General features: G+C 50.7%; 50 non-coding genes across 50 annotated transcripts; 35 read left to right on the top strand and 15 right to left on the bottom strand.

Moving 5' to 3' along the window:
• Positions 1 to 118: 118 nt before the first annotated feature.
• Trnav-aac (transfer RNA valine (anticodon AAC)) lies at positions 119 to 191 on the top strand. The gene has a single exon. It is a non-coding gene; the product is annotated as a tRNA-Val (tRNA).
• A 184-nt stretch (positions 192 to 375) lies between these two features.
• On the bottom strand, positions 376 to 447 carry Trnap-agg (transfer RNA proline (anticodon AGG)). The gene has a single exon. It is a non-coding gene; the product is annotated as a tRNA-Pro (tRNA).
• Positions 448 to 935: 488 nt separating this feature from the next.
• Positions 936 to 1,008, top strand: Trnav-cac (transfer RNA valine (anticodon CAC)). Its single transcript has one exon. It is a non-coding gene; the product is annotated as a tRNA-Val (tRNA).
• Positions 1,009 to 1,166: 158 nt separating this feature from the next.
• On the top strand, positions 1,167 to 1,239 carry Trnav-aac (transfer RNA valine (anticodon AAC)). Its single transcript has one exon. It is a non-coding gene; the product is annotated as a tRNA-Val (tRNA).
• A 184-nt stretch (positions 1,240 to 1,423) lies between these two features.
• Trnap-agg (transfer RNA proline (anticodon AGG)) lies at positions 1,424 to 1,495 on the bottom strand. Its single transcript has one exon. It is a non-coding gene; the product is annotated as a tRNA-Pro (tRNA).
• A 488-nt stretch (positions 1,496 to 1,983) lies between these two features.
• On the top strand, positions 1,984 to 2,056 carry Trnav-cac (transfer RNA valine (anticodon CAC)). Its single transcript has one exon. It is a non-coding gene; the product is annotated as a tRNA-Val (tRNA).
• Positions 2,057 to 2,214: 158 nt separating this feature from the next.
• On the top strand, positions 2,215 to 2,287 carry Trnav-aac (transfer RNA valine (anticodon AAC)). The gene has a single exon. It is a non-coding gene; the product is annotated as a tRNA-Val (tRNA).
• Positions 2,288 to 2,471: 184 nt separating this feature from the next.
• Trnap-agg (transfer RNA proline (anticodon AGG)) lies at positions 2,472 to 2,543 on the bottom strand. Its single transcript has one exon. It is a non-coding gene; the product is annotated as a tRNA-Pro (tRNA).
• Positions 2,544 to 3,031: 488 nt separating this feature from the next.
• Trnav-cac (transfer RNA valine (anticodon CAC)) lies at positions 3,032 to 3,104 on the top strand. The gene has a single exon. It is a non-coding gene; the product is annotated as a tRNA-Val (tRNA).
• Positions 3,105 to 3,262: 158 nt separating this feature from the next.
• Positions 3,263 to 3,335, top strand: Trnav-aac (transfer RNA valine (anticodon AAC)). Its single transcript has one exon. It is a non-coding gene; the product is annotated as a tRNA-Val (tRNA).
• Positions 3,336 to 3,519: 184 nt separating this feature from the next.
• On the bottom strand, positions 3,520 to 3,591 carry Trnap-agg (transfer RNA proline (anticodon AGG)). Its single transcript has one exon. It is a non-coding gene; the product is annotated as a tRNA-Pro (tRNA).
• A 488-nt stretch (positions 3,592 to 4,079) lies between these two features.
• On the top strand, positions 4,080 to 4,152 carry Trnav-cac (transfer RNA valine (anticodon CAC)). The gene has a single exon. It is a non-coding gene; the product is annotated as a tRNA-Val (tRNA).
• Positions 4,153 to 4,310: 158 nt separating this feature from the next.
• Positions 4,311 to 4,383, top strand: Trnav-aac (transfer RNA valine (anticodon AAC)). Its single transcript has one exon. It is a non-coding gene; the product is annotated as a tRNA-Val (tRNA).
• A 184-nt stretch (positions 4,384 to 4,567) lies between these two features.
• Positions 4,568 to 4,639, bottom strand: Trnap-agg (transfer RNA proline (anticodon AGG)). The gene has a single exon. It is a non-coding gene; the product is annotated as a tRNA-Pro (tRNA).
• Positions 4,640 to 5,127: 488 nt separating this feature from the next.
• On the top strand, positions 5,128 to 5,200 carry Trnav-cac (transfer RNA valine (anticodon CAC)). Its single transcript has one exon. It is a non-coding gene; the product is annotated as a tRNA-Val (tRNA).
• A 158-nt stretch (positions 5,201 to 5,358) lies between these two features.
• Trnav-aac (transfer RNA valine (anticodon AAC)) lies at positions 5,359 to 5,431 on the top strand. Its single transcript has one exon. It is a non-coding gene; the product is annotated as a tRNA-Val (tRNA).
• Positions 5,432 to 5,615: 184 nt separating this feature from the next.
• Positions 5,616 to 5,687, bottom strand: Trnap-agg (transfer RNA proline (anticodon AGG)). Its single transcript has one exon. It is a non-coding gene; the product is annotated as a tRNA-Pro (tRNA).
• A 488-nt stretch (positions 5,688 to 6,175) lies between these two features.
• On the top strand, positions 6,176 to 6,248 carry Trnav-cac (transfer RNA valine (anticodon CAC)). The gene has a single exon. It is a non-coding gene; the product is annotated as a tRNA-Val (tRNA).
• Positions 6,249 to 6,406: 158 nt separating this feature from the next.
• Trnav-aac (transfer RNA valine (anticodon AAC)) lies at positions 6,407 to 6,479 on the top strand. Its single transcript has one exon. It is a non-coding gene; the product is annotated as a tRNA-Val (tRNA).
• Positions 6,480 to 6,663: 184 nt separating this feature from the next.
• On the bottom strand, positions 6,664 to 6,735 carry Trnap-agg (transfer RNA proline (anticodon AGG)). The gene has a single exon. It is a non-coding gene; the product is annotated as a tRNA-Pro (tRNA).
• Positions 6,736 to 7,223: 488 nt separating this feature from the next.
• On the top strand, positions 7,224 to 7,296 carry Trnav-cac (transfer RNA valine (anticodon CAC)). Its single transcript has one exon. It is a non-coding gene; the product is annotated as a tRNA-Val (tRNA).
• A 158-nt stretch (positions 7,297 to 7,454) lies between these two features.
• On the top strand, positions 7,455 to 7,527 carry Trnav-aac (transfer RNA valine (anticodon AAC)). Its single transcript has one exon. It is a non-coding gene; the product is annotated as a tRNA-Val (tRNA).
• A 6,340-nt stretch (positions 7,528 to 13,867) lies between these two features.
• Positions 13,868 to 13,940, top strand: Trnav-cac (transfer RNA valine (anticodon CAC)). Its single transcript has one exon. It is a non-coding gene; the product is annotated as a tRNA-Val (tRNA).
• A 158-nt stretch (positions 13,941 to 14,098) lies between these two features.
• On the top strand, positions 14,099 to 14,171 carry Trnav-aac (transfer RNA valine (anticodon AAC)). The gene has a single exon. It is a non-coding gene; the product is annotated as a tRNA-Val (tRNA).
• Positions 14,172 to 14,355: 184 nt separating this feature from the next.
• On the bottom strand, positions 14,356 to 14,427 carry Trnap-agg (transfer RNA proline (anticodon AGG)). Its single transcript has one exon. It is a non-coding gene; the product is annotated as a tRNA-Pro (tRNA).
• Positions 14,428 to 14,915: 488 nt separating this feature from the next.
• Positions 14,916 to 14,988, top strand: Trnav-cac (transfer RNA valine (anticodon CAC)). Its single transcript has one exon. It is a non-coding gene; the product is annotated as a tRNA-Val (tRNA).
• A 158-nt stretch (positions 14,989 to 15,146) lies between these two features.
• Positions 15,147 to 15,219, top strand: Trnav-aac (transfer RNA valine (anticodon AAC)). The gene has a single exon. It is a non-coding gene; the product is annotated as a tRNA-Val (tRNA).
• A 184-nt stretch (positions 15,220 to 15,403) lies between these two features.
• Trnap-agg (transfer RNA proline (anticodon AGG)) lies at positions 15,404 to 15,475 on the bottom strand. The gene has a single exon. It is a non-coding gene; the product is annotated as a tRNA-Pro (tRNA).
• Positions 15,476 to 15,963: 488 nt separating this feature from the next.
• Positions 15,964 to 16,036, top strand: Trnav-cac (transfer RNA valine (anticodon CAC)). The gene has a single exon. It is a non-coding gene; the product is annotated as a tRNA-Val (tRNA).
• A 158-nt stretch (positions 16,037 to 16,194) lies between these two features.
• Positions 16,195 to 16,267, top strand: Trnav-aac (transfer RNA valine (anticodon AAC)). Its single transcript has one exon. It is a non-coding gene; the product is annotated as a tRNA-Val (tRNA).
• Positions 16,268 to 16,451: 184 nt separating this feature from the next.
• Positions 16,452 to 16,523, bottom strand: Trnah-aug (transfer RNA histidin (anticodon AUG)). Its single transcript has one exon. It is a non-coding gene; the product is annotated as a tRNA-His (tRNA).
• A 488-nt stretch (positions 16,524 to 17,011) lies between these two features.
• On the top strand, positions 17,012 to 17,084 carry Trnav-cac (transfer RNA valine (anticodon CAC)). The gene has a single exon. It is a non-coding gene; the product is annotated as a tRNA-Val (tRNA).
• Positions 17,085 to 17,242: 158 nt separating this feature from the next.
• Positions 17,243 to 17,315, top strand: Trnav-aac (transfer RNA valine (anticodon AAC)). The gene has a single exon. It is a non-coding gene; the product is annotated as a tRNA-Val (tRNA).
• Positions 17,316 to 17,499: 184 nt separating this feature from the next.
• On the bottom strand, positions 17,500 to 17,571 carry Trnap-agg (transfer RNA proline (anticodon AGG)). Its single transcript has one exon. It is a non-coding gene; the product is annotated as a tRNA-Pro (tRNA).
• Positions 17,572 to 18,059: 488 nt separating this feature from the next.
• Positions 18,060 to 18,132, top strand: Trnav-cac (transfer RNA valine (anticodon CAC)). The gene has a single exon. It is a non-coding gene; the product is annotated as a tRNA-Val (tRNA).
• A 158-nt stretch (positions 18,133 to 18,290) lies between these two features.
• On the top strand, positions 18,291 to 18,363 carry Trnav-aac (transfer RNA valine (anticodon AAC)). Its single transcript has one exon. It is a non-coding gene; the product is annotated as a tRNA-Val (tRNA).
• A 184-nt stretch (positions 18,364 to 18,547) lies between these two features.
• Trnap-agg (transfer RNA proline (anticodon AGG)) lies at positions 18,548 to 18,620 on the bottom strand. Its single transcript has one exon. It is a non-coding gene; the product is annotated as a tRNA-Pro (tRNA).
• Positions 18,621 to 19,108: 488 nt separating this feature from the next.
• Trnav-cac (transfer RNA valine (anticodon CAC)) lies at positions 19,109 to 19,181 on the top strand. The gene has a single exon. It is a non-coding gene; the product is annotated as a tRNA-Val (tRNA).
• Positions 19,182 to 19,339: 158 nt separating this feature from the next.
• On the top strand, positions 19,340 to 19,412 carry Trnav-aac (transfer RNA valine (anticodon AAC)). The gene has a single exon. It is a non-coding gene; the product is annotated as a tRNA-Val (tRNA).
• A 184-nt stretch (positions 19,413 to 19,596) lies between these two features.
• Positions 19,597 to 19,668, bottom strand: Trnap-agg (transfer RNA proline (anticodon AGG)). The gene has a single exon. It is a non-coding gene; the product is annotated as a tRNA-Pro (tRNA).
• Positions 19,669 to 20,156: 488 nt separating this feature from the next.
• Positions 20,157 to 20,229, top strand: Trnav-cac (transfer RNA valine (anticodon CAC)). Its single transcript has one exon. It is a non-coding gene; the product is annotated as a tRNA-Val (tRNA).
• A 158-nt stretch (positions 20,230 to 20,387) lies between these two features.
• Trnav-aac (transfer RNA valine (anticodon AAC)) lies at positions 20,388 to 20,460 on the top strand. The gene has a single exon. It is a non-coding gene; the product is annotated as a tRNA-Val (tRNA).
• Positions 20,461 to 20,644: 184 nt separating this feature from the next.
• On the bottom strand, positions 20,645 to 20,716 carry Trnap-agg (transfer RNA proline (anticodon AGG)). The gene has a single exon. It is a non-coding gene; the product is annotated as a tRNA-Pro (tRNA).
• A 488-nt stretch (positions 20,717 to 21,204) lies between these two features.
• On the top strand, positions 21,205 to 21,277 carry Trnav-cac (transfer RNA valine (anticodon CAC)). Its single transcript has one exon. It is a non-coding gene; the product is annotated as a tRNA-Val (tRNA).
• Positions 21,278 to 21,435: 158 nt separating this feature from the next.
• On the top strand, positions 21,436 to 21,508 carry Trnav-aac (transfer RNA valine (anticodon AAC)). Its single transcript has one exon. It is a non-coding gene; the product is annotated as a tRNA-Val (tRNA).
• Positions 21,509 to 21,692: 184 nt separating this feature from the next.
• On the bottom strand, positions 21,693 to 21,764 carry Trnap-agg (transfer RNA proline (anticodon AGG)). Its single transcript has one exon. It is a non-coding gene; the product is annotated as a tRNA-Pro (tRNA).
• A 488-nt stretch (positions 21,765 to 22,252) lies between these two features.
• Positions 22,253 to 22,325, top strand: Trnav-cac (transfer RNA valine (anticodon CAC)). Its single transcript has one exon. It is a non-coding gene; the product is annotated as a tRNA-Val (tRNA).
• Positions 22,326 to 22,483: 158 nt separating this feature from the next.
• Positions 22,484 to 22,556, top strand: Trnav-aac (transfer RNA valine (anticodon AAC)). The gene has a single exon. It is a non-coding gene; the product is annotated as a tRNA-Val (tRNA).
• Positions 22,557 to 27,638: 5,082 nt separating this feature from the next.
• Trnav-cac (transfer RNA valine (anticodon CAC)) lies at positions 27,639 to 27,711 on the top strand. Its single transcript has one exon. It is a non-coding gene; the product is annotated as a tRNA-Val (tRNA).
• A 158-nt stretch (positions 27,712 to 27,869) lies between these two features.
• Positions 27,870 to 27,942, top strand: Trnav-aac (transfer RNA valine (anticodon AAC)). The gene has a single exon. It is a non-coding gene; the product is annotated as a tRNA-Val (tRNA).
• Positions 27,943 to 27,949: the final 7 nt, after the last annotated feature.

The following is a 27,949-nucleotide window of genomic DNA, read 5'->3' as shown; positions in this document are numbered from 1 at the left end:
CGTCATGTGTGGATCTGCTGCATGTACCTTCGTCATGCAAGTGCCGCATTTATTGAATTTTTAAGTTACGATGGCAACCTTGTTACAAGTTGTCTGTGAAGCATGCATGAAAGCAGTAGTTTCCGTGGTGTAGCGGTTATCACGTCTGCCTAACACGCAGAAGGTCCCCGGATCGATCCCGGGCGGAAACACTTTTTCATCACTTTAAACCGACAAGCATTTGCTACGATCTGTACCGAAACCTTGGTAATCACCTTCATACGTCGGACCAGAGGGTCAGTTCCTTAGAGCAAATATGAAATTAGCTTTACATTGACGGGCAGTTTTTTGCGCTGACTCAGCCACCGACGTGCGACCAGTTTGCACAAAACGCTAGGGCTCGTCCGGGATTTGAACCCGGGACCTCCTGCACCCTAAGCAGGAATCATACCCCTAGACCAACGAGCCCTGTGACAGCGCGAGCGCCAAATATTCCAGCAAACTGCGTCCCTCGAAGTCGTCCAGGGTGCTCTTCGAGTCTGGTGCGGCTGGCGGGATGGGGGAGGTGCTCTCTGCCGGCAGTGCTGTTCTTCGACAGACTGTGTAGCGACACAATGGGTCATGGGCAGCACCGTTCTCGGAGGTGCCGTGGCCCGCGGTCGGCGGCCTCCCAGCGCTATTGGCATCTTCATGTAAAGCTGCAGCTGGGCTCGCACTGCCTGCTGCTAAGGAGGTGATTGTTTTTGCTAATGTGACTTGCAATAACGACTGCGCGAAACGCCGCTATCTCGTTCGGGATGCTACGACAGACACCCTCTCGAGCACCCCGAAGACTTGTTGAGCCCTCGGCAGCGATGGGTTTTAGGCTGTCAAAAGAACTATGGTGTGTGCATGCGCGGGCCAAAGAAAGGCTGAGGCGCCTTCGAGTGTACAAGGATGGAGTGAGCGTGTCCGTCGTTTCCGTAGTGTAGCGGTTGTCACGTCTGCTTCACACGCAGAAGGTCCCCGGTTCGATCCCGGGCGGGAACAGTATTTTCCTGCCTATGTCGCATACTACTCCAGTGAGCCACGTCATGTGTGGATCTGCTGCATGTACCTTCGTCATGCAAGTGCCGCATTTATTGAATTTTTAAGTTACGATGGCAACCTTGTTACAAGTTGTCTGTGAAGCAAGCCTGAAAGCAGTAGTTTCCGTGGTGTAGCGGTTATCACGTCTGCCTAACACGCAGAAGGTCCCCGGTTCGATCCCGGGCGAAAACACTTTTTCATCACTTTAAACCGACAAGCATTTGCTACGATCTGTACCGAAACCTTGGTAATCACCTTCATACGTCGGACCAGAGGGTCAGTTCCTTAGAGCAAATATGAAATTAGCTTTACATTGACGGGCAGTTTTTTGCGCTGACTCAGCCACCGACGTGCGACCAGTTTGCACAAAACGCTAGGGCTCGTCCGGGATTTGAACCCGGGAGCTCCTGCACCCTAAGCAGGAATCATACCCCTAGACCAACGAGCCCTGTGACAGCGCGAGCGCCAAATATTCCAGCAAACTGCGTCCCTCGAAGTCGTCCAGGGTGCTCTTCGAGTCTGGTGCGGCTGGCGGGATGGGGGAGGTGCTCTCTGCCGGCAGTGCTGTTCTTCGACAGACTGTGTAGCGACACAATGGGTCATGGGCAGCACCGTTCTCGGAGGTGCCGTGGCCCGCGGTCGGCGGCCTCCCAGCGCTATTGGCATCTTCATGTAAAGCTGCAGCTGGGCTCGCACTGCCTGCTGCTAAGGAGGTGATTGTTTTTGCTAATGTGACTTGCAATAACGACTGCGCGAAACGCCGCTATCTCGTTCGGGATGCTACGACAGACACCCTCTCGAGCACCCCGAAGACTTGTTGAGCCCTCGGCAGCGATGGGTTTTAGGCTGTCAAAAGAACTATGGTGTGTGCATGCGCGGGCCAAAGAAAGGCTGAGGCGCCTTCGAGTGTACAAGGATGGAGTGAGCGTGTCCGTCGTTTCCGTAGTGTAGCGGTTGTCACGTCTGCTTCACACGCAGAAGGTCCCCGGTTCGATCCCGGGCGGGAACAGTATTTTCCTGCCTATGTCGCATACTACTCCAGTGAGCCACGTCATGTGTGGATCTGCTGCATGTACCTTCGTCATGCAAGTGCCGCATTTATTGAATTTTTAAGTTACGATGGCAACCTTGTTACAAGTTGTCTGTGAAGCAAGCCTGAAAGCAGTAGTTTCCGTGGTGTAGCGGTTATCACGTCTGCCTAACACGCAGAAGGTCACCGGTTCGATCCCGGGCGGAAACACTTTTTCATCACTTTAAACCGACAAGCATTTGCTACGATCTGTACCGAAACCTTGGTAATCACCTTCATACGTCGGACCAGAGGGTCAGTTCCTTAGAGCAAATATGAAATTAGCTTTACATTGACGGGCAGTTTTTTGCGCTGACTCAGCCACCGACGTGCGACCAGTTTGCACAAAACGCTAGGGCTCGTCCGGGATTTGAACCCGGGACCTCCTGCACCCTAAGCAGGAATCATACCCCTAGACCAACGAGCCCTGTGACAGCGCGAGCGCCAAATATTCCAGCAAACTGCGTCCCTCGAAGTCGTCCAGGGTGCTCTTCGAGTCTGGTGCGGCTGGCGGGATGGGGGAGGTGCTCTCTGCCGGCAGTGCTGTTCTTCGACAGACTGTGTAGCGACACAATGGGTCATGGGCAGCACCGTTCTCGGAGGTGCCGTGGCCCGCGGTCGGCGGCCTCCCAGCGCTATTGGCATCTTCATGTAAAGCTGCAGCTGGGCTCGCACTGCCTGCTGCTAAGGAGGTGATTGTTTTTGCTAATGTGACTTGCAATAACGACTGCGCGAAACGCCGCTATCTCGTTCGGGATGCTACGACAGACACCCTCTCGAGCACCCCGAAGACTTGTTGAGCCCTCGGCAGCGATGGGTTTTAGGCTGTCAAAAGAACTATGGTGTGTGCATGCGCGGGCCAAAGAAAGGCTGAGGCGCCTTCGAGTGTACAAGGATGGAGTGAGCGTGTCCGTCGTTTCCGTAGTGTAGCGGTTGTCACGTCTGCTTCACACGCAGAAGGTCCCCGGTTCGATCCCGGGCGGGAACAGTATTTTCCTGCCTATGTCGCATACTACTCCAGTGAGCCACGTCATGTGTGGATCTGCTGCATGTACCTTCGTCATGCAAGTGCCGCATTTATTGAATTTTTAAGTTACGATGGCAACCTTGTTACAAGTTGTCTGTGAAGCAAGCCTGAAAGCAGTAGTTTGCGTGGTGTAGCGGTTATCACGTCTGCCTAACACGCAGAAGGTCCCCGGTTCGATCCCGGGCGGAAACACTTTTTCATCACTTTAAACCGACAAGCATTTGCTACGATCTGTACCGAAACCTTGGTAATCACCTTCATACGTCGGACCAGAGGGTCAGTTCCTTAGAGCAAATATGAAATTAGCTTTACATTGACGGGCAGTTTTTTGCGCTGACTCAGCCACCGACGTGCGACCAGTTTGCACAAAACGCTAGGGCTCGTCCGGGATTTGAACCCGGGACCTCCTGCACCCTAAGCAGGAATCATACCCCTAGACCAACGAGCCCTGTGACAGCGCGAGCGCCAAATATTCCAGCAAACTGCGTCCCTCGAAGTCGTCCAGGGTGCTCTTCGAGTCTGGTGCGGCTGGCGGGATGGGGGAGGTGCTCTCTGCCGGCAGTGCTGTTCTTCGACAGACTGTGTAGCGACACAATGGGTCATGGGCAGCACCGTTCTCGGAGGTGCCGTGGCCCGCGGTCGGCGGCCTCCCAGCGCTATTGGCATCTTCATGTAAAGCTGCAGCTGGGCTCGCACTGCCTGCTGCTAAGGAGGTGATTGTTTTTGCTAATGTGACTTGCAATAACGACTGCGCGAAACGCCGCTATCTCGTTCGGGATGCTACGACAGACACCCTCTCGAGCACCCCGAAGACTTGTTGAGCCCTCGGCAGCGATGGGTTTTAGGCTGTCAAAAGAACTATGGTGTGTGCATGCGCGGGCCAAAGAAAGGCTGAGGCGCCTTCGAGTGTACAAGGATGGAGTGAGCGTGTCCGTCGTTTCCGTAGTGTAGCGGTTGTCACGTCTGCTTCACACGCAGAAGGTCCCCGGTTCGATCCCGGGCGGGAACAGTATTTTCCTGCCTATGTCGCATACTACTCCAGTGAGCCACGTCATGTGTGGATCTGCTGCATGTACCTTCGTCATGCAAGTGCCGCATTTATTGAATTTTTAAGTTACGATGGCAACCTTGTTACAAGTTGTCTGTGAAGCAAGCCTGAAAGCAGTAGTTTCCGTGGTGTAGCGGTTATCACGTCTGCCTAACACGCAGAAGGTCCCCGGTTCGATCCCGGGCGAAAACACTTTTTCATCACTTTAAACCGACAAGCATTTGCTACGATCTGTACCGAAACCTTGGTAATCACCTTCATACGTCGGACCAGAGGGTCAGTTCCTTAGAGCAAATATGAAATTAGCTTTACATTGACGGGCAGTTTTTTGCGCTGACTCAGCCACCGACGTGCGACCAGTTTGCACAAAACGCTAGGGCTCGTCCGGGATTTGAACCCGGGACCTCCTGCACCCTAAGCAGGAATCATACCCCTAGACCAACGAGCCCTGTGACAGCGCGAGCGCCAAATATTCCAGCAAACTGCGTCCCTCGAAGTCGTCCAGGGTGCTCTTCGAGTCTGGTGCGGCTGGCGGGATGGGGGAGGTGCTCTCTGCCGGCAGTGCTGTTCTTCGACAGACTGTGTAGCGACACAATGGGTCATGGGCAGCACCGTTCTCGGAGGTGCCGTGGCCCGCGGTCGGCGGCCTCCCAGCGCTATTGGCATCTTCATGTAAAGCTGCAGCTGGGCTCGCACTGCCTGCTGCTAAGGAGGTGATTGTTTTTGCTAATGTGACTTGCAATAACGACTGCGCGAAACGCCGCTATCTCGTTCGGGATGCTACGACAGACACCCTCTCGAGCACCCCGAAGACTTGTTGAGCCCTCGGCAGCGATGGGTTTTAGGCTGTCAAAAGAACTATGGTGTGTGCATGCGCGGGCCAAAGAAAGGCTGAGGCGCCTTCGAGTGTACAAGGATGGAGTGAGCGTGTCCGTCGTTTCCGTAGTGTAGCGGTTGTCACGTCTGCTTCACACGCAGAAGGTCCCCGGTTCGATCCCGGGCGGGAACAGTATTTTCCTGCCTATGTCGCATACTACTCCAGTGAGCCACGTCATGTGTGGATCTGCTGCATGTACCTTCGTCATGCAAGTGCCGCATTTATTGAATTTTTAAGTTACGATGGCAACCTTGTTACAAGTTGTCTGTGAAGCAAGCCTGAAAGCAGTAGTTTCCGTGGTGTAGCGGTTATCACGTCTGCCTAACACGCAGAAGGTCCCCGGTTCGATCCCGGGCGGAAACACTTTTTCATCACTTTAAACCGACAAGCATTTGCTACGATCTGTACCGAAACCATGGTAATCGCCTTCATACGTCGGACCAGAGGGTCAGTTCCTTAGAGCAAATATGAAATTAGCTTTACATTGACGGGCAGTTTTTTGCGCTGACTCAGCCACCGACGTGCGACCAGTTTGCACAAAACGCTAGGGCTCGTCCGGGATTTGAACCCGGGACCTCCTGCACCCTAAGCAGGAATCATACCCCTAGACCAACGAGCCCTGTGACAGCGCGAGCGCCAAATATTCCAGCAAACTGCGTCCCTCGAAGTCGTCCAGGGTGCTCTTCGAGTCTGGTGCGGCTGGCGGGATGGGGGAGGTGCTCTCTGCCGGCAGTGCTGTTCTTCGACAGACTGTGTAGCGACACAATGGGTCATGGGCAGCACCGTTCTCGGAGGTGCCGTGGCCCGCGGTCGGCGGCCTCCCAGCGCTATTGGCATCTTCATGTAAAGCTGCAGCTGGGCTCGCACTGCCTGCTGCTAAGGAGGTGATTGTTTTTGCTAATGTGACTTGCAATAACGACTGCGCGAAACGCCGCTATCTCGTTCGGGATGCTACGACAGACACCCTCTCGAGCACCCCGAAGACTTGTTGAGCCCTCGGCAGCGATGGGTTTTAGGCTGTCAAAAGAACTATGGTGTGTGCATGCGCGGGCCAAAGAAAGGCTGAGGCGCCTTCGAGTGTACAAGGATGGAGTGAGCGTGTCCGTCGTTTCCGTAGTGTAGCGGTTGTCACGTCTGCTTCACACGCAGAAGGTCCCCGGTTCGATCCCGGGCGGGAACAGTATTTTCCTGCCTATGTCGCATACTACTCCAGTGAGCCACGTCATGTGTGGATCTGCTGCATGTACCTTCGTCATGCAAGTGCCGCATTTATTGAATTTTTAAGTTACGATGGCAACCTTGTTACAAGTTGTCTGTGAAGCAAGCCTGAAAGCAGTAGTTTCCGTGGTGTAGCGGTTATCACGTCTGCCTAACACGCAGAAGGTCCCCGGTTCGATCCCGGGCGGAAACACTTTTTCATCACTTTAAACCGACAAGCATTTGCTACGATCTGTACCGAAACCTTGGTAATCACCTTCATACGTCGGACCAGAGGGTCAGTTCCTTAGAGCAAATATGAAATTAGCTTTACATTGACGGGCAGTTTTTTGCGCTGACTCAGCCACCGACGTGCGACCAGTTTGCACAAAACGCTAGGGCTCGTCCGGGATTTGAACCCGGGACCTCCTGCACCCTAAGCAGGAATCATACCCCTAGACCAACGAGCCCTGTGACAGCGCGAGCGCCAAATATTCCAGCAAACTGCGTCCCTCGAAGTCGTCCAGGGTGCTCTTCGAGTCTGGTGCGGCTGGCGGGATGGGGGAGGTGCTCTCTGCCGGCAGTGCTGTTCTTCGACAGACTGTGTAGCGACACAATGGGTCATGGGCAGCACCGTTCTCGGAGGTGCCGTGGCCCGCGGTCGGCGGCCTCCCAGCGCTATTGGCATCTTCATGTAAAGCTGCAGCTGGGCTCGCACTGCCTGCTGCTAAGGAGGTGATTGTTTTTGCTAATGTGACTTGCAATAACGACTGCGCGAAACGCCGCTATCTCGTTCGGGATGCTACGACAGACACCCTCTCGAGCACCCCGAAGACTTGTTGAGCCCTCGGCAGCGATGGGTTTTAGGCTGTCAAAAGAACTATGGTGTGTGCATGCGCGGGCCAAAGAAAGGCTGAGGCGCCTTCGCGTGTACAAGGATGGAGTGAGCGTGTCCGTCGTTTCCGTAGTGTAGCGGTTGTCACGTCTGCTTCACACGCAGAAGGTCCCCGGTTCGATCCCGGGCGGGAACAGTATTTTCCTGCCTATGTCGCATACTACTCCAGTGAGCCACGTCATGTGTGGATCTGCTGCATGTACCTTCGTCATGCAAGTGCCGCATTTATTGAATTTTTAAGTTACGATGGCAACCTTGTTACAAGTTGTCTGTGAAGCAAGCCTGAAAGCAGTAGTTTCCGTGGTGTAGCGGTTATCACGTCTGCCTAACACGCAGAAGGTCCCCGGTTCGATCCCGGGCGGAAACACTTTTTCATCACTTTAAACCGACAAGCATTTGCTACGATCTGTACCGAAACCATGGTAATCGCCTTCATACGTCGGACCAGAGGGTCAGTTCCTTAGAGCAAATATGAAATTAGCTTTACATTGACGGGCAGTTTTTTGCGCTGACTCAGCCACCGACGTGCGACCAGTTTGCACAAAACGCTAGGGCTCGTCCGGGATTTGAACCCGGGACCTCCTGCACCCTAAGCAGGAATCATACCCCTTTTTTTTTTTTTTTTTTTTTTTTTTTTTTTTTTTTATGCAATAGACGCCTTAACCACTTTTTTTTTTTTTTTATTTTTTTTTTTTTTTTTTTTTGAATAGTGTAGCGAGCGGGGCAGGCAGATGGCGGCAAGGAGGGCAGGGGTCAATTTATCCGAGGCCTGGCCACGGTGCCGCCCTCATACCCGTCATGACTCACATTGATGGGAAAGGAACACTGAGTTTTTTTTATTTTTTATTTATTTATTTTTTTATTTTTATATATATATATATATATATATTTTTTTTTTTTTTTTTAGAACGCATCAATATGGGATTGGAGCCAGATCATTCGGTTGATACATAAACGGGTGAAGGTTTTAGAACTCGAACAGCTATCCAATACCTGTTCTATTGAATGCAATATGAAGCATATTACCGTACTTGCGACGGTGATCCGCGTAGTTTCTAATTTTAATATATTCCGTTTCCATGTGTAACTGAAACTCGCTGTAATCTTCGCCCGTCAGCCGATTGAAGACATGACTTGTATATTGGCCCAACAGCCACATGACGGCATTATTTTTAGTTGGCGGGAAATATTTGACGTCTGGTCTGTGCAGTAATTTCTTGTCAATGTTATTTTCAGAAGTCCTAGTTATAAGGGCGACTTTTTGACGAACCCATTGCCAATTGCGCATGCGGTGACTGCAAGTATATCTGTGGGGAACAGTATCCACTTGGTGACAATCTGGACAATGGGCTGTGTCGCTTAGCCCAATCGCATGCAGGCGCTCATTTGTGCTGATAATGTTGTTAACCGTTTTGTACCATGTCGACCTGACCAGGGACGGAAGTACACTGCTGCTGATGTTCGCCCACAGGACATCCCAATTGACTCCAGCGTGCTTTTGTTCGATTTTGTTCCTGCCCTCATATCGTTTCCTGTGCTCCAGAATGTCCTTGGCAGTTAAGGGTCGATGTTGGATAAGGACCTCGCTCAAGTAGCTCTTTTCCAGATAATATGTGCGGATGTGGGAGAGCTGGTAGTCTATCGTCTGCACATTGATCGGCGGTTCTACGCTTTGCGGCGCGACTGCCTCAAACAACTTTGCCGTAAGGGTGTCAGAGTAGTTTTGGATTAAGGATGTCATCCTTTTAATGTACAAAGCCATTGCTTTGGCGTTCAGATCGGTCAGACCCATACCGCCATGCAGAGGGTCGAGGGTCACAGTCTTCACGTCAACTCGAAATATTTCCCCCCGCCACAGAAAATTGGTCAACTTGCACATTATCTGTTTGGCTATGACAGTGGGGATTGGAAAGACCTGTGCCACATAATATGCTCGCGACAGGATACATGTATTTATAAATTTGACCCTCTGAATTTGGTCCATACTGCGATAAACGTTATCTATTAAAGCACCCTTGACTTTGAACGAGACATCCCGCCAATTTGCCGTTATCATCCTTTGTGGAGGGACCGTCAGTATCGTCCCAAGAGATTTGTGTTCCGTAACATGGGTAGCCCATTCTAGGCCGACATCGTCAAGTCCCCTTATACGTAGAAATTTGCTTTTAGTTTCATTCATTTTTGCGCCAGAAGCGGAACAATAGCTTCTGAGGTCTGCCTCCAGTTGAATCACATCATCCCTGGTCCTCACGACGATGCCGACATCATCAGCATATGCCCCAACTGCAGTTTTCTTCCCGGCGATCGTTATACCCGTCATGTGCTCTTGTACTAGCCGCAGCAATGGTTCTAGGGAGATGACAAAGAGCAACATGGAAAGGGGGCTTCCTTGGGGGACACCCCTTGCGATGGTAATTGGTCTTGTGAGCTGGCAGTTGACGGAGATCGTGGCGACCAGACCAGTGATCATATTGCGCACGACAGCGATGGAGTCATGCCCGAAGCCCATCCTCCGCATCGTTTCGAAGAGGTATTTATGGCTGACACTATCAAATGCTTTATAAAAGTCGACAAAAAGGAGGCCGCAATTAATGGTGCTGGCAGACGACAGAGCGACGATATCTCTATATTGTGCTATAGTCTGAAATATTGATCGCCTATAAGCACAAGTTTGCTGTTGCCCAATTATGTTTGTGGTCAACGGCATCATTCGATTTTTTAAAGCTCTCGCAATAATCTTATAATCTGAATTAAGAAGAGAAATCGGCCGGAAGTTGTTAATCTTTTTACATCCCTTATTTTTAGGAATCAACACGATTTTACATTCTTTAAGTTCTGATGGTACAAACTTTCCCCGCAGGACGTCGTTAACGGCTTGTGTCAACTTATCACCTATGATACTCCAATATCGTTGATAGAATTCGACCGGAAGGCCATCAGGGCCCGGCGATTTACTTTTAGGGGAGCAGCGAATTATTTCAAGGACTTCATCTGGACTAAAAGCCGAAAATAAGCTGGCGTTGTCGTCGGCCGTAATTGTGGAAGTTGTAAACGCAAATAACTCATCCGAATCGTGCTCTTGCGTTGCTTCTGCCTCATACAGGGCACTGTAATATCTGTGGATTTCTCTGATTATCTCGTTTTGCACAGTGAGGACAGTACCGTTTTCTAATCTAAGTTCGTCCATGAATATCCGTCGTCGGTTCTTGCGATGTTTAATCAGATGATATAACGCAGCCGTTTCGTCCTCGCTAACAGATCTGGCTTTTGACTTAAGTTTAAGACCCTCCAGTTGTTTTCTCTTTAAGCTTAATAATGTCGCTTTAATTTTCTTGATGTCGGACAAGCGCCTGTCTGAGCCATCAGCCTGATCATACAAATCCCTTAAGACCATGTAGTAAAATTCCATTGTACGGTGAACTGCCCGAGATCTCTCTATACTATAAGATATAATTACTTTTCGTAATTTGGGCTTCGCCTTGCGGGTCCACCACTCCAAAACACTCGGAAAATTGTGTACAGAGCGCAAGCAAAATTCCCAAGCTGTCTTTAATTCAACCTCGAGCTCGTCGTCTGTTAAGAGGCCGACATTCATGCTCCACTGATTCCTAAACCAGTGAGTTGGTTGCCGGTCTAAGTTTATGCAGGCACTCACACTACAGTGATCAGAGAAGCTGACTGGAGTGATTTCCACTTGTAGCAAATTCCTCACTATGTGACTTGACATATAGATTCTATCAATCCTGCTACTGGAATTATGTGAAATGTGCGTGTATTTCACAAGCGTGGGATACTTAACTTCCCATGCGTCCCTCAGTTTCATTTGGGAGACAAGAAAGTTTAATTCAGGGGAATAATTAAAATTGGGGGATTGATCTTTACGGTGCAATACACAATTAAAATCGCCTGCAATGATCAAGTTTGGAGAGTCTCTCCGCAATAAGTAAATGATATCCTCCTTAAAAAACTTCGATCTGTCAGCGCGCCGTGTACTTCCAGATGGTGCATACAGATTGATTACACTGACGCCCATGATATTCACGCCTATGCCCCGTCCAGAGTCTAACTTTTCGACATCGGTTAGAGGTATTCCTTCCCTGACTAAAATCGCTGTGCCAGCACTGAATTCGGGAGCGAAATTGATTATTGCAACATAGCCGGGAATGTTAATTTGCCGTGTAGCAACCTCTTGTAAAAGGGCAATATCTGTACCAGAGTCAAACAAAAATTCTTTTAATAAAGCAAATTTTAACTCTGACGTAATCCTATTGATATTAAGGGAGGTGATAGTATAGGCCTGTAGCATATAGGTAATGAGATGTAAAAGTATAACAAAACGATTGCATCGAGCCCAAGAGTGCCGGCTGCAGAATTAAAAAGGTATAATGTGAGCAGCCATAAGAGGATTATTGGATCAGGGAGCGAAATAAAAACCATAACAAGTGATACACTACGAATCATAGGCCGGTTGTAGCAAAAACGACACAGTGAATGCTGCGAACCATAACCGGATAAAAGGACAGAAAAAACACGAAGAAGCTTTGCAACCTTAGGTGACAGCATGGAACAAACCTTGTACCAACGGAATTACTACTGTGGAGGGTGGGCTTCGCCGAGTTCTTTGCTGTTGTCATCACCGGATCGTTCCCTCACAATTTCATAACTAATATTTCGGGGTACTACATCCGCTTGCGAGGAAGTGGAATTTCCCTTGTTGCGAGGAGCTGAGAGATTTGGCTGTGTATTGAGCCTTCGTCGTGGGGCGTTTTGAGGTCCCGAAGTTTTTGTGGATTCTTTGAGACGCGGTCGTGTCGTTGTCGCAGCACTGCCGCCGGCAGCTGGCAGGTTGGTAAACATTTTCACTTGTTTACTTCCGCCCGGAACTTGTTGTAGGGCGTCAGCTGTAGCGCGTTGTTGACACAACACTTCCTCACTGTGTGCGCGTTGTAGCGGCTGTTGTCCTTCGGGCGCGGCACTCAAAATAGGAGGTTCCTGTTCATGACCCGGCGTCTCAGAATTCGACATCCCCTCAAGTCCATCCGCACTGGCTTCAAAATCGACCCGCATAACATCATGTGGTACTAAATCCTCCGCGATTGATGGTTTTGGTTTCCGGGCTGCAGGAGTCGTGTGAGATACTTCCTCATCGGAATGCTCATCACTACGTTCCAGCGGCCTTTTCTTTTGCTGAGATTCACTTTCAAGACAAACTGGCGCAGCAGTTTGCCGTCCTACGAGTGGTGGAAACGCATCAGCGGTTATGGGCGGGGTCTCGGAGGTAATTGCTTGGGGAGCATCAACATCAGGGTGTGCAGAAGAACCAGAAGTATCTACTGCCATTACCTCGTTAAGTGTTAATCTACGCCGCGGCTGGAGATTATTTTTTAAGACAAAAACTCGGCGGGGGCAGTCCTGGCGAAGATGGCCTAGTTCATTGCAGATATGGCAGGTGGGGGCTTGACCAGAATATATAATGTGAGCCTTATAACCATCAACCGTAATGTGAGAAGGAATGTTCATTTTTACTTCCATGTCCACAGATCTAATCCCATTGAAACATTGTAATTTGTAGCGAGACGACCACTTTTCGTTGACAATTTCTTTAACCTCACCAAACTTAGAAAGTGCATCTTTAATTTTAGCATTGTCAATCTCTATGGGCAAGTTAAGTACTCGAACTGTCTGAATCGAGGTATCGGCACGTGTTACATTAACCATACTAGTGGTGCCGTCGCGATGAACAAAAGGGACTTGTTTGCCGATTTTTTCAAGAAGTCGATCAACTGCTACTGGACTGAGAAACTTGACAAACACGCAATAACGATCAGAATCTAGCTGGGTGGTGTGCACAGAATCAGAAGTGATGCCTATTACCTCGGTTAGCCAGTCATGAATCTCGAGGGCGGTCGGTTGAACTCGGCGAGTATCCTTGTCAAAGCCAAAAACCAGGGTGTTTTTCCGGATGGTGGTAGACATGGCGCTGCGGCTGTATGGAATCCGGTCAAGCCCGAATCCCGTACAAGATCGGCAAGTTGCTGACGAAAAGGACGACCACAAAAAAAAGAAAAAAAAAAAAGTACAATGCACGTGAATCACTCGGAACGCAGAAACACACAACGGCAAACAGTAAACACTGGCAACGTCACCGACGACGCGGAGCAACCAGCTAGCACGTCCGACCGCGGCGACAGCGAAAGCCGGAATGTAGACCAACGAGCCCTGTGACAGCGCGAGCGCCAAATATTCCAGCAAACTGCGTCCCTCGAAGTCGTCCAGGGTGCTCTTCGAGTCTGGTGCGGCTGGCGGGATGGGGGAGGTGCTCTCTGCCGGCAGTGCTGTTCTTCGACAGACTGTGTAGCGACACAATGGGTCATGGGCAGCACCGTTCTCGGAGGTGCCGTGGCCCGCGGTCGGCGGCCTCCCAGCGCTATTGGCATCTTCATGTAAAGCTGCAGCTGGGCTCGCACTGCCTGCTGCTAAGGAGGTGATTGTTTTTGCTAATGTGACTTGCAATAACGACTGCGCGAAACGCCGCTATCTCGTTCGGGATGCTACGACAGACACCCTCTCGAGCACCCCGAAGACTTGTTGAGCCCTCGGCAGCGATGGGTTTTAGGCTGTCAAAAGAACTATGGTGTGTGCATGCGCGGGCCAAAGAAAGGCTGAGGCGCCTTCGAGTGTACAAGGATGGAGTGAGCGTGTCCGTCGTTTCCGTAGTGTAGCGGTTGTCACGTCTGCTTCACACGCAGAAGGTCCCCGGTTCGATCCCGGGCGGGAACAGTATTTTCCTGCCTATGTCGCATACTACTCCAGTGAGCCACGTCATGTGTGGATCTGCTGCATGTACCTTCGTCATGCAAGTGCCGCATTTATTGAATTTTTAAGTTACGATGGCAACCTTGTTACAAGTTGTCTGTGAAGCAAGCCTGAAAGCAGTAGTTTCCGTGGTGTAGCGGTTATCACGTCTGCCTAACACGCAGAAGGTCCCCGGTTCGATCCCGGGCGGAAACACTTTTTCATCACTTTAAACCGACAAGCATTTGCTACGATCTGTACCGAAACCTTGGTAATCACCTTCATACGTCGGACCAGAGGGTCAGTTCCTTAGAGCAAATATGAAATTAGCTTTACATTGACGGGCAGTTTTTTGCGCTGACTCAGCCACCGACGTGCGACCAGTTTGCACAAAACGCTAGGGCTCGTCCGGGATTTGAACCCGGGACCTCCTGCACCCTAAGCAGGAATCATACCCCTAGACCAACGAGCCCTGTGACAGCGCGAGCGCCAAATATTCCAGCAAACTGCGTCCCTCGAAGTCGTCCAGGGTGCTCTTCGAGTCTGGTGCGGCTGGCGGGATGGGGGAGGTGCTCTCTGCCGGCAGTGCTGTTCTTCGACAGACTGTGTAGCGACACAATGGGTCATGGGCAGCACCGTTCTCGGAGGTGCCGTGGCCCGCGGTCGGCGGCCTCCCAGCGCTATTGGCATCTTCATGTAAAGCTGCAGCTGGGCTCGCACTGCCTGCTGCTAAGGAGGTGATTGTTTTTGCTAATGTGACTTGCAATAACGACTGCGCGAAACGCCGCTATCTCGTTCGGGATGCTACGACAGACACCCTCTCGAGCACCCCGAAGACTTGTTGAGCCCTCGGCAGCGATGGGTTTTAGGCTGTCAAAAGAACTATGGTGTGTGCATGCGCGGGCCAAAGAAAGGCTGAGGCGCCTTCGAGTGTACAAGGATGGAGTGAGCGTGTCCGTCGTTTCCGTAGTGTAGCGGTTGTCACGTCTGCTTCACACGCAGAAGGTCCCCGGTTCGATCCCGGGCGGGAACAGTATTTTCCTGCCTATGTCGCATACTACTCCAGTGAGCCACGTCATGTGTGGATCTGCTGCATGTACCTTCGTCATGCAAGTGCCGCATTTATTGAATTTTTAAGTTACGATGGCAACCTTGTTACAAGTTGTCTGTGAAGCAAGCCTGAAAGCAGTAGTTTCCGTGGTGTAGCGGTTATCACGTCTGCCTAACACGCAGAAGGTCCCCGGTTCGATCCCGGGCGGAAACACTTTTTCATCACTTTAAACCGACAAGCATTTGCTACGATCTGTACCGAAACCTTGGTAATCACCTTCATACGTCGGACCAGAGGGTCAGTTCCTTAGAGCAAATATGAAATTAGCTTTACATTGACGGGCAGTTTTTTGCGCTGACTCAGCCACCGACGTGCGACCAGTTTGCACAAAACGCTAGGGCTCGTCCGGGATTTGAACCCGGGACCTCCTGCACCCTAAGCAGTAATCATACCCCTAGACCAACGAGCCCTGTGACAGCGCGAGCGCCAAATATTCCAGCAAACTGCGTCCCTCGAAGTCGTCCAGGGTGCTCTTCGAGTCTGGTGCGGCTGGCGGGATGGGGGAGGTGCTCTCTGCCGGCAGTGCTGTTCTTCGACAGACTGTGTAGCGACACAATGGGTCATGGGCAGCACCGTTCTCGGAGGTGCCGTGGCCCGCGGTCGGCGGCCTCCCAGCGCTATTGGCATCTTCATGTAAAGCTGCAGCTGGGCTCGCACTGCCTGCTGCTAAGGAGGTGATTGTTTTTGCTAATGTGACTTGCAATAACGACTGCGCGAAACGCCGCTATCTCGTTCGGGATGCTACGACAGACACCCTCTCGAGCACCCCGAAGACTTGTTGAGCCCTCGGCAGCGATGGGTTTTAGGCTGTCAAAAGAACTATGGTGTGTGCATGCGCGGGCCAAAGAAAGGCTGAGGCGCCTTCGAGTGTACAAGGATGGAGTGAGCGTGTCCGTCGTTTCCGTAGTGTAGCGGTTGTCACGTCTGCTTCACACGCAGAAGGTCCCCGGTTCGATCCCGGGCGGGAACAGTATTTTCCTGCCTATGTCGCATACTACTCCAGTGAGCCACGTCATGTGTGGATCTGCTGCATGTACCTTCGTCATGCAAGTGCCGCATTTATTGAATTTTTAAGTTACGATGGCAACCTTGTTACAAGTTGTCTGTGAAGCAAGCCTGAAAGCAGTAGTTTCCGTGGTGTAGCGGTTATCACGTCTGCCTAACACGCAGAAGGTCCCCGGTTCGATCCCGGGCGGAAACACTTTTTCATCACTTTAAACCGACAAGCATTTGCTACGATCTGTACCGAAACCATGGTAATCGCCTTCATACGTCGGACCAGAGGGTCAGTTCCTTAGAGCAAATATGAAATTAGCTTTACATTGACGGGCAGTTTTTTGCGCTGACTCAGCCACCGACGTGCGACCAGTTTGCACAAAACGCTAGGGCTCGTCCGGGATTTGAACCCGGGACCTCCTGCACCATAAGCAGGAATCATACCCCTAGACCAACGAGCCCTGTGACAGCGCGAGCGCCAAATATTCCAGCAAACTGCGTCCCTCGAAGTCGTCCAGGGTGCTCTTCGAGTCTGGTGCGGCTGGCGGGATGGGGGAGGTGCTCTCTGCCGGCAGTGCTGTTCTTCGACAGACTGTGTAGCGACACAATGGGTCATGGGCAGCACCGTTCTCGGAGGTGCCGTGGCCCGCGGTCGGCGGCCTCCTAGCGCTATTGGCATCTTCATGTAAAGCTGCAGCTGGGCTCGCACTGCCTGCTGCTAAGGAGGTGATTGTTTTTGCTAATGTGACTTGCAATAACGACTGCGCGAAACGCCGCTATCTCGTTCGGGATGCTACGACAGACACCCTCTCGAGCACCCCGAAGACTTGTTGAGCCCTCGGCAGCGATGGGTATTAGGCTGTCAAAAGAACTATGGTGTGTGCATGCGCGGGCCAAAGAAAGGCTGAGGCGCCTTCGAGTGTACAAGGATGGAGTGAGCGTGTCCGTCGTTTCCGTAGTGTAGCGGTTGTCACGTCTGCTTCACACGCAGAAGGTCCCCGGTTCGATCCCGGGCGGGAACAGTATTTTCCTGCCTATGTCGCATACTACTCCAGTGAGCCACGTCATGTGTGGATCTGCTGCATGTACCTTCGTCATGCAAGTGCCGCATTTATTGAATTTTTAAGTTACGATGGCAACCTTGTTACAAGTTGTCTGTGAAGCAAGCCTGAAAGCAGTAGTTTCCGTGGTGTAGCGGTTATCACGTCTGCCTAACACGCAGAAGGTCCCCGGTTCGATCCCGGGCGGAAACACTTTTTCATCACTTTAAACCGACAAGCATTTGCTACGATCTGTACCGAAACCTTGGTAATCACCTTCATACGTCGGACCAGAGGGTCAGTTCCTTAGAGCAAATATGAAATTAGCTTTACATTGACGGGCAGTTTTTTGCGCTGACTCAGCCACCGACGTGCGACCAGTTTGCACAAAACGCTAGGGCTCGTCCGGGATTTGAACCCGGGACCTCCTGCACCCTAAGCAGGAATCATACCCCTAGACCAACGAGCCCTGTGACAGCGCGAGCGCCAAATATTCCAGCAAACTGCGTCCCTCGAAGTCGTCCAGGGTGCTCTTCGAGTCTGGTGCGGCTGGCGGGATGGGGGAGGTGCTCTCTGCCGGCAGTGCTGTTCTTCGACAGACTGTGTAGCGACACAATGGGTCATGGGCAGCACCGTTCTCGGAGGTGCCGTGGCCCGCGGTCGGCGGCCTCCCAGCGCTATTGGCATCTTCATGTAAAGCTGCAGCTGGGCTCGCACTGCCTGCTGCTAAGGAGGTGATTGTTTTTGCTAATGTGACTTGCAATAACGACTGCGCGAAACGCCGCTATCTCGTTCGGGATGCTACGACAGACACCCTCTCGAGCACCCCGAAGACTTGTTGAGCCCTCGGCAGCGATGGGTTTTAGGCTGTCAAAAGAACTATGGTGTGTGCATGCGCGGGCCAAAGAAAGGCTGAGGCGCCTTCGAGTGTACAAGGATGGAGTGAGCGTGTCCGTCGTTTCCGTAGTGTAGCGGTTGTCACGTCTGCTTCACACGCAGAAGGTCCCCGGTTCGATCCCGGGCGGGAACAGTATTTTCCTGCCTATGTCGCATACTACTCCAGTGAGCCACGTCATGTGTGGATCTGCTGCATGTACCTTCGTCATGCAAGTGCCGCATTTATTGAATTTTTAAGTTACGATGGCAACCTTGTTACAAGTTGTCTGTGAAGCAAGCCTGAAAGCAGTAGTTTCCGTGGTGTAGCGGTTATCACGTCTGCATAACACGCAGAAGGTCCCCGGTTCGATCCCGGGCGGAAACACTTTTTCATCACTTTAAACCGACAAGCATTTGCTACGATCTGTACCGAAACCTTGGTAATCACCTTCATACGTCGGACCAGAGGGTCAGTTCCTTAGAGCAAATATGAAATTAGCTTTACATTGACGGGCAGTTTTTTGCGCTGACTCAGCCACCGACGTGCGACCAGTTTGCACAAAACGCTAGGGCTCGTCCGGGATTTGAACCCGGGACCTCCTGCACCCTAAGCAGGAATCATACCCCCCAGACCAACGAGCCCTGTGACAGCGCGAGCGCCAAATATTCCAGCAAACTGCGTCCCTCGAAGTCGTCCAGGGTGCTCTTCGAGTCTGGTGCGGCTGGCGGGATGGGGGAGGTGCTCTCTGCCGGCAGTGCTGTTCTTCGACAGACTGTGTAGCGACACAATGGGTCATGGGCAGCACCGTTCTCGGAGGTGCCGTGGCCCGCGGTCGGCGGCCTCCCAGCGCTATTGGCATCTTCATGTAAAGCTGCAGCTGGGCTCGCACTGCCTGCTGCTAAGGAGGTGATTGTTTTTGCTAATGTGACTTGCAATAACGACTGCGCGAAACGCCGCTATCTCGTTCGGGATGCTACGACAGACACCCTCTCGAGCACCCCGAAGACTTGTTGAGCCCTCGGCAGCGATGGGTTTTAGGCTGTCAAAAGAACTATGGTGTGTGCATGCGCGGGCCAAAGAAAGGCTGAGGCGCCTTCGAGTGTACAAGGATGGAGTGAGCGTGTCCGTCGTTTCCGTAGTGTAGCGGTTGTCACGTCTGCTTCACACGCAGAAGGTCCCCGGTTCGATCCCGGGCGGGAACAGTATTTTCCTGCCTATGTCGCATACTACTCCAGTGAGCCACGTCATGTGTGGATCTGCTGCATGTACCTTCGTCATGCAAGTGCCGCATTTATTGAATTTTTAAGTTACGATGGCAACCTTGTTACAAGTTGTCTGTGAAGCAAGCCTGAAAGCAGTAGTTTCCGTGGTGTAGCGGTTATCACGTCTGCCTAACACGCAGAAGGTCCCCGGTTCGATCCCGGGCGGAAACACTTTTTCATCACTTTAAACCGACAAGCATTTGCTACGATCTGTACCGAAACCATGGTAATCGCCTTCATATGTCGGACCAGAGGGTCAGTTCCTTAGAGCAAATATGAAATTAGCTTTACATTGACGGGCAGTTTTTTGCGCTGACTCAGCCACCGACGTGCGACCAGTTTGCACAAAACGCTAGGGCTCGTCCGGGATTTGAACCCGGGACCTCCTGCACCCTAAGCAGGAATCATACCCCTAGACCAACGAGCCCTGTGACAGCGCGAGCGCCAAATATTCCAGCAAACTGCGTCCCTCGAAGTCGTCCAGGGTGCTCTTCGAGTCTGGTGCGGCTGGCGGGATGGGGGAGGTGCTCTCTGCCGGCAGTGCTGTTCTTCGACAGACTGTGTAGCGACACAATGGGTCATGGGCAGCACCGTTCTCGGAGGTGCCGTGGCCCGCGGTCGGCGGCCTCCTAGCGCTATTGGCATCTTCATGTAAAGCTGCAGCTGGGCTCGCACTGCCTGCTGCTAAGGAGGTGATTGTTTTTGCTAATGTGACTTGCAATAACGACTGCGCGAAACGCCGCTATCTCGTTCGGGATGCTACGACAGACACCCTCTCGAGCACCCCGAAGACTTGTTGAGCCCTCGGCAGCGATGGGTATTAGGCTGTCAAAAGAACTATGGTGTGTGCATGCGCGGGCCAAAGAAAGGCTGAGGCGCCTTCGAGTGTACAAGGATGGAGTGAGCGTGTCCGTCGTTTCCGTAGTGTAGCGGTTGTCACGTCTGCTTCACACGCAGAAGGTCCCCGGTTCGATCCCGGGCGGGAACAGTATTTTCCTGCCTATGTCGCATACTACTCCAGTGAGCCACGTCATGTGTGGATCTGCTGCATGTACCTTCGTCATGCAAGTGCCGCATTTATTGAATTTTTAAGTTACGATGGCAACCTTGTTACAAGTTGTCTGTGAAGCAAGCCTGAAAGCAGTAGTTTCCGTGGTGTAGCGGTTATCACGTCTGCCTAACACGCAGAAGGTCCCCGGTTCGATCCCGGGCGGAAACACTTTTTCATCACTTTAAACCGACAAGCATTTGCTACGATCTGTACCGAAACCTTGGTAATCACCTTCATACGTCGGACCAGAGGGTCAGTTCCTTAGAGCAAATATGAAATTAGCTTTACATTGACGGGCAGTTTTTTGCGCTGACTCAGCCACCGACGTGCGACCAGTTTGCACAAAACGCTAGGGCTCGTCCGGGATTTGAACCCGGGACCTCCTGCACCCTAAGCAGGAATCATACCCCTAGACCAACGAGCCCTGTGACAGCGCGAGCGCCAAATATTCCAGCAAACTGCGTCCCTCGAAGTCGTCCAGGGTGCTCTTCGAGTCTGGTGCGGCTGGCGGGATGGGGGAGGTGCTCTCTGCCGGCAGTGCTGTTCTTCGACAGACTGTGTAGCGACACAATGGGTCATGGGCAGCACCGTTCTCGGAGGTGCCGTGGCCCGCGGTCGGCGGCCTCCCAGCGCTATTGGCATCTTCATGTAAAGCTGCAGCTGGGCTCGCACTGCCTGCTGCTAAGGAGGTGATTGTTTTTGCTAATGTGACTTGCAATAACGACTGCGCGAAACGCCGCTATCTCGTTCGGGATGCTACGACAGACACCCTCTCGAGCACCCCGAAGACTTGTTGAGCCCTCGGCAGCGATGGGTTTTAGGCTGTCAAAAGAACTATGGTGTGTGCATGCGCGGGCCAAAGAAAGGCTGAGGCGCCTTCGAGTGTACAAGGATGGAGTGAGCGTGTCCGTCGTTTCCGTAGTGTAGCGGTTGTCACGTCTGCTTCACACGCAGAAGGTCCCCGGTTCGATCCCGGGCGGGAACAGTATTTTCCTGCCTATGTCGCATACTACTCCAGTGAGCCACGTCATGTGTGGATCTGCTGCATGTACCTTCGTCATGCAAGTGCCGCATTTATTGAATTTTTAAGTTACGATGGCAACCTTGTTACAAGTTGTCTGTGAAGCAAGCCTGAAAGCAGTAGTTTCCGTGGTGTAGCGGTTATCACGTCTGCATAACACGCAGAAGGTCCCCGGTTCGATCCCGGGCGGAAACACTTTTTCATCACTTTAAACCGACAAGCATTTGCTACGATCTGTACCGAAACCTTGGTAATCACCTTCATACGTCGGACCAGAGGGTCAGTTCCTTAGAGCAAATATGAAATTAGCTTTACATTGACGGGCAGTTTTTTGCGCTGACTCAGCCACCGACGTGCGACCAGTTTGCACAAAACGCTAGGGCTCGTCCGGGATTTGAACCCGGGACCTCCTGCACCCTAAGCAGGAATCATACCCCTAGACCAACGAGCCCTGTGACAGCGCGAGCGCCAAATATTCCAGCAAACTGCGTCCCTCGAAGTCGTCCAGGGTGCTCTTCGAGTCTGGTGCGGCTGGCGGGATGGGGGAGGTGCTCTCTGCCGGCAGTGCTGTTCTTCGACAGACTGTGTAGCGACACAATGGGTCATGGGCAGCACCGTTCTCGGAGGTGCCGTGGCCCGCGGTCGGCGGCCTCCCAGCGCTATTGGCATCTTCATGTAAAGCTGCAGCTGGGCTCGCACTGCCTGCTGCTAAGGAGGTGATTGTTTTTGCTAATGTGACTTGCAATAACGACTGCGCGAAACGCCGCTATCTCGTTCGGGATGCTACGACAGACACCCTCTCGAGCACCCCGAAGACTTGTTGAGCCCTCGGCAGCGATGGGTTTTAGGCTGTCAAAAGAACTATGGTGTGTGCATGCGCGGGCCAAAGAAAGGCTGAGGCGCCTTCGAGTGTACAAGGATGGAGTGAGCGTGTCCGTCGTTTCCGTAGTGTAGCGGTTGTCACGTCTGCTTCACACGCAGAAGGTCCCCGGTTCGATCCCGGGCGGGAACAGTATTTTCCTGCCTATGTCGCATACTACTCCAGTGAGCCACGTCATGTGTGGATCTGCTGCATGTACCTTCGTCATGCAAGTGCCGCATTTATTGAATTTTTAAGTTACGATGGCAACCTTGTTACAAGTTGTCTGTGAAGCAAGCCTGAAAGCAGTAGTTTCCGTGGTGTAGCGGTTATCACGTCTGCCTAACACGCAGAAGGTCCCCGGTTCGATCCCGGGCGGAAACACTTTTTCATCACTTTAAACCGACAAGCATTTGCTACGATCTGTACCGAAACCATGGTAATCGCCTTCATACGTCGGACCAGAGGGTCAGTTCCTTAGAGCAAATATGAAATTAGCTTTACATTGACGGGCAGTTTTTTGCGCTGACTCAGCCACCGACGTGCGACCAGTTTGCACAAAACGCTAGGGCTCGTCCGGGATTTGAACCCGGGACCTCCTGCACCCTAAGCAGGAATCATACCCCTTTTTTGTTTTTTTTTTTTTTTTTTTGTCAGACGCCTTAACCACTTTTTTTTTTTTTTTTTTTTTTTTTTTTTTTTTTTTTTAGACGCCTTAACCCCTTTTTTTTTTTTTTTTTTTTTTGAATAGTGTAGCGAGCGGGGCAGGCAGATGGCGGCAAGGAGGGCAGGGGTCAATTTATCCGAGGCCTGGCCACGGTGCCGCCCTCATACCCGTCATGACTCACATTGATGGGAAAGGAACACTGAGTTTTTTTTATTTTTTATTTATTTATTTTTTTATTTTTATATATATATATATATATATATATATATATATATATATTTTTTTTTTTTTTTTTTTTTATTTTTTAGAACGCATCAATATGGGATTGGAGCCAGATCATTCGGTTGATACATAAACGGGTGAAGGTTTTAGAACTCGAACAGCTATCCAATACCTGTTCTATTGAATGCAATATGAAGCATATTACCGTACTTGCGACGGTGATCCGCGTAGTTTCTAATTTTAATATATTCCGTTTCCATGTGTAACTGAAACTCGCTGTAATCTTCGCCCGTCAGCCGATTGAAGACATGACTTGTATATTGGCCCAACAGCCACATGACGGCATTATTTTTAGTTGGCGGGAAATATTTGACGTCTGGTCTGTGCAGTAATTTCTTGTCAATGTTATTTTCAGAAGTCCTAGTTATAAGGGCGACTTTTTGACGAACCCATTGCCAATTGCGCATGCGGTGACTGCAAGTATATCTGTGGGGAACAGTATCCACTTGGTGACAATCTGGACAATGGGCTGTGTCGCTTAGCCCAATCGCATGCAGGCGCTCATTTGTGCTGATAATGTTGTTAACCGTTTTGTACCATGTCGACCTGACCAGGGACGGAAGTACACTGCTGCTGATGTTCGCCCACAGGACATCCCAATTGACTCCAGCGTGCTTTTGTTCGATTTTGTTCCTGCCCTCATATCGTTTCCTGTGCTCCAGAATGTCCTTGGCAGTTAAGGGTCGATGTTGGAGAAGGACCTCGCTCAAGTAGCTCTTTTCCAGATAATATGTGCGGATGTGGGAGAGCTGGTAGTCTATCGTCTGCACATTGATCGGCGGTTCTACGCTTTGCGGCGCGACTGCCTCAAACAACTTTGCCGTAAGGGTGTCAGAGTAGTTTTGGATTAAGGATGTCATCCTTTTAATGTACAAAGCCATTGCTTTGGCGTTCAGATCGGTCAGACCCATACCGCCATGCAGAGGGTCGAGGGTCACAGTCTTCACGTCAACTCGAAATATTTCCCCCCGCCACAGAAAATTGGTCAACTTGCACATTATCTGTTTGGCTATGACAGTGGGGATTGGAAAGACCTGTGCCACATAATATGCTCGCGACAGGATACATGTATTTATAAATTTGACCCTCTGAATTTGGTCCATACTGCGATAAACGTTATCTATTAAAGCACCCTTGACTTTGAACGAGACATCCCGCCAATTTGCCGTTATCATCCTTTGTGGAGGGACCGTCAGTATCGTCCCAAGAGATTTGTGTTCCGTAACATGGGTAGCCCATTCTAGGCCGACATCGTCAAGTCCCCTTATACGTAGAAATTTGCTTTTAGTTTCATTCATTTTTGCGCCAGAAGCGGAACAATAGCTTCTGAGGTCTGCCTCCAGTTGAATCACATCATCCCTGGTCCTCACGACGATGCCGACATCATCAGCATATGCCCCAACTGCAGTTTTCTTCCCGGCGATCGTTATACCCGTCATGTGCTCTTGTACTAGCCGCAGCAATGGTTCTAGGGAGATGACAAAGAGCAACATGGAAAGGGGGCTTCCTTGGGGGACACCCCTTGCGATGGTAATTGGTCTTGTGAGCTGGCAGTTGACGGAGATCGTGGCGACCAGACCAGTGATCATATTGCGCACGACAGCGATGGAGTCATGCCCGAAGCCCATCCTCCGCATCGTTTCGAAGAGGTATTTATGGCTGACACTATCAAATGCTTTATAAAAGTCGACAAAAAGGAGGCCGCAATTAATGGTGCTGGCAGACGACAGAGCGACGATATCTCTATATTGTGCTATAGTCTGAAATATTGATCGCCTATAAGCACAAGTTTGCTGTTGCCCAATTATGTTTGTGGTCAACGGCATCATTCGATTTTTTAAAGCTCTCGCAATAATCTTATAATCTGAATTAAGAAGAGAAATCGGCCGGAAGTTGTTAATCTTTTTACATCCCTTATTTTTAGGAATCAACACGATTTTACATTCTTTAAGTTCTGATGGTACAAACTTTCCCCGCAGGACGTCGTTAACGGCTTGTGTCAACTTATCACCTATGATACTCCAATATCGTTGATAGAATTCGACCGGAAGGCCATCAGGGCCCGGCGATTTACTTTTAGGGGAGCAGCGAATTATTTCAAGGACTTCATCTGGACTAAAAGCCGAAAATAAGCTGGCGTTGTCGTCGGCCGTAATTGTGGAAGTTGTAAACGCAAATAACTCATCCGAATCGTGCTCTTGCGTTGCTTCTGCCTCATACAGGGCACCGTAATATCTGTGGATTTCTCTGATTATCTCGTTTTGCACAGTGAGGACAGTACCGTTTTCTAATCTAAGTTCGTCCATGAATGTCCGTCGTCGGTTCTTGCGATGTTTAATCAGATGATATAACGCAGCCGTTTCGTCCTCGCTAACAGATCTGGCTTTTGACTTAAGTTTAAGACCCTCCAGTTGTTTTCTCTTTAAGCTTAATAATGTCGCTTTAATTTTCTTGATGTCGGACAAGCGCCTGTCTGAGCCATCAGCCTGATCATACAAATCCCTTAAGACCATGTAGTAAAATTCCATTGTACGGTGAACTGCCCGAGATCTCTCTATACTATAAGATATAATTACTTTTCGTAATTTGGGCTTCGCCTTGCGGGTCCACCACTCCAAAACACTCGGAAAATTGTGTACAGAGCGCAAGCAAAATTCCCAAGCTGTCTTTAATTCAACCTCGAGCTCGTCGTCCGTTAAGAGGCCGACATTCATGCTCCACTGATTCCTAAACCAGTGAGTTGGTTGCCGGTCTAAGTTTATGCAGGCACTCACACTACAGTGATCAGAGAAGCTGACTGGAGTGATTTCCACTTGTAGCAAATTCCTCACTATGTGACTTGACATATAGATTCTATCAATCCTGCTACTGGAATTATGTGAAATGTGCGTGTACTTCACAAGCGTGGGATACTTAACTTCCCATGCATCCCTCAGTTTCATTTGGGAGACAAGAAAGTTTAATTCAGGGGAATAATTAAAATTGGGGGATTGATCTTTACGGTGCAATACACAATTAAAATCGCCTGCAATGATCAAGTTTGGAGAGTCTCTCCGCAATAAGTAAATGATATCCTCCTTAAAAAACTTCGATCTGTCAGCGCGCCGTGTACTTCCAGATGGTGCATACAGATTGATTACACTGACGCCCATGATATTCACGCCTATGCCCCGTCCAGAGTCTAACTTTTCGACATCGGTTAGAGGTATTCCTTCCCTGACTAAAATCGCTGTGCCAGCACTGAATTCGGGAGCGAAATTGATTATTGCAACATAGCCGGGAATGTTAATTTGCCGTGTAGCAACCTCTTGTAAAAGGGCAATATCTGTACCAGAGTCAAACAAAAATTCTTTTAATAAAGCAAATTTTAACTCTGACGTAATCCTATTGATATTAAGGGAGGTGATAGTATAGGCCTGTAGCATATAGGTAATGAGATGTAAAAGTATAACAAAACGATTGCATCGAGCCCAAGAGTGCCGGCTGCAGAATTAAAAAGGTATAATGTGAGCAGCCATAAGAGGATTATTGGATCAGGAAGCGAAATAAAAACCATAACAAGTGATACACTACGAATCATAGGCCGGTTGTAGCAAAAACGACACAGTGAATGCTGCGAACCATAACCGGATAAAAGGACAGAAAAAACACGAAGAAGCTTTGCAACCTTAGGTGACAGCATGGAACAAACCTTGTACCAACGGAATTACTACTGTGGAGGGTGGGCTTCGCCGAGTTCTTTGCTGTTGTCATCACCGGATCGTTCCCTCACAATTTCATAACTAATATTTCGGGGTACTACATCCGCTTGCGAGGAAGTGGAATTTCCCTTGTTGCGAGGAGCTGAGAGATTTGGCTGTGTATTGAGCCTTCGTCGTGGGGCGTTTTGAGGTCCCGAAGTTTTTGTGGATTCTTTGAGACGCGGTCGTGTCGTTGTCGCAGCACTGCCGCCGGCAGCTGGCAGGTTGGTAAACATTTTCACTTGTTTACTTCCGCCCGGAACTTGTTGTAGGGCTAGACCAACGAGCCCTGTGACAGCGCGAGCGCCAAATATTCCAGCAAACTGCGTCCCTCGAAGTCGTCCAGGGTGCTCTTCGAGTCTGGTGCGGCTGGCGGGATGGGGGAGGTGCTCTCTGCCGGCAGTGCTGTTCTTCGACAGACTGTGTAGCGACACAATGGGTCATGGGCAGCACCGTTCTCGGAGGTGCCGTGGCCCGGGGTCGGCGGCCTCCTAGCGCTATTGGCATCTTCATGTAAAGCTGCAGCTGGGCTCGCACTGCCTGCTGCTAAGGAGGTGATTGTTTTTGCTAATGTGACTTGCAATAACGACTGCGCGAAACGCCGCTATCTCGTTCGGGATGCTACGACAGACACCCTCTCGAGCACCCCGAAGACTTGTTGAGCCCTCGGCAGCGATGGGTATTAGGCTGTCAAAAGAACTATGGTGTGTGCATGCGCGGGCCAAAGAAAGGCTGAGGCGCCTTCGAGTGTACAAGGATGGAGTGAGCGTGTCCGTCGTTTCCGTAGTGTAGCGGTTGTCACGTCTGCTTCACACGCAGAAGGTCCCCGGTTCGATCCCGGGCGGGAACAGTATTTTCCTGCCTATGTCGCATACTACTCCAGTGAGCCACGTCATGTGTGGATCTGCTGCATGTACCTTCGTCATGCAAGTGCCGCATTTATTGAATTTTTAAGTTACGATGGCAACCTTGTTACAAGTTGTCTGTGAAGCAAGCCTGAAAGCAGTAGTTTCCGTGGTGTAGCGGTTATCACGTCTGCCTAACACGCAGAAGGTCCCCGGTTCGATCCCGGGCGGAAACACTTTTTC

This window comes from Schistocerca nitens, chromosome 2, assembly GCF_023898315.1.
Source record: "Schistocerca nitens isolate TAMUIC-IGC-003100 chromosome 2, iqSchNite1.1, whole genome shotgun sequence".
Classification (NCBI taxonomy): Eukaryota; Metazoa; Arthropoda; class Insecta; order Orthoptera; family Acrididae; genus Schistocerca; species Schistocerca nitens.
The sequence above is the reverse complement of the archived record's forward strand: the minus strand, read 5'-3'. Positions and strand labels throughout refer to the sequence as shown.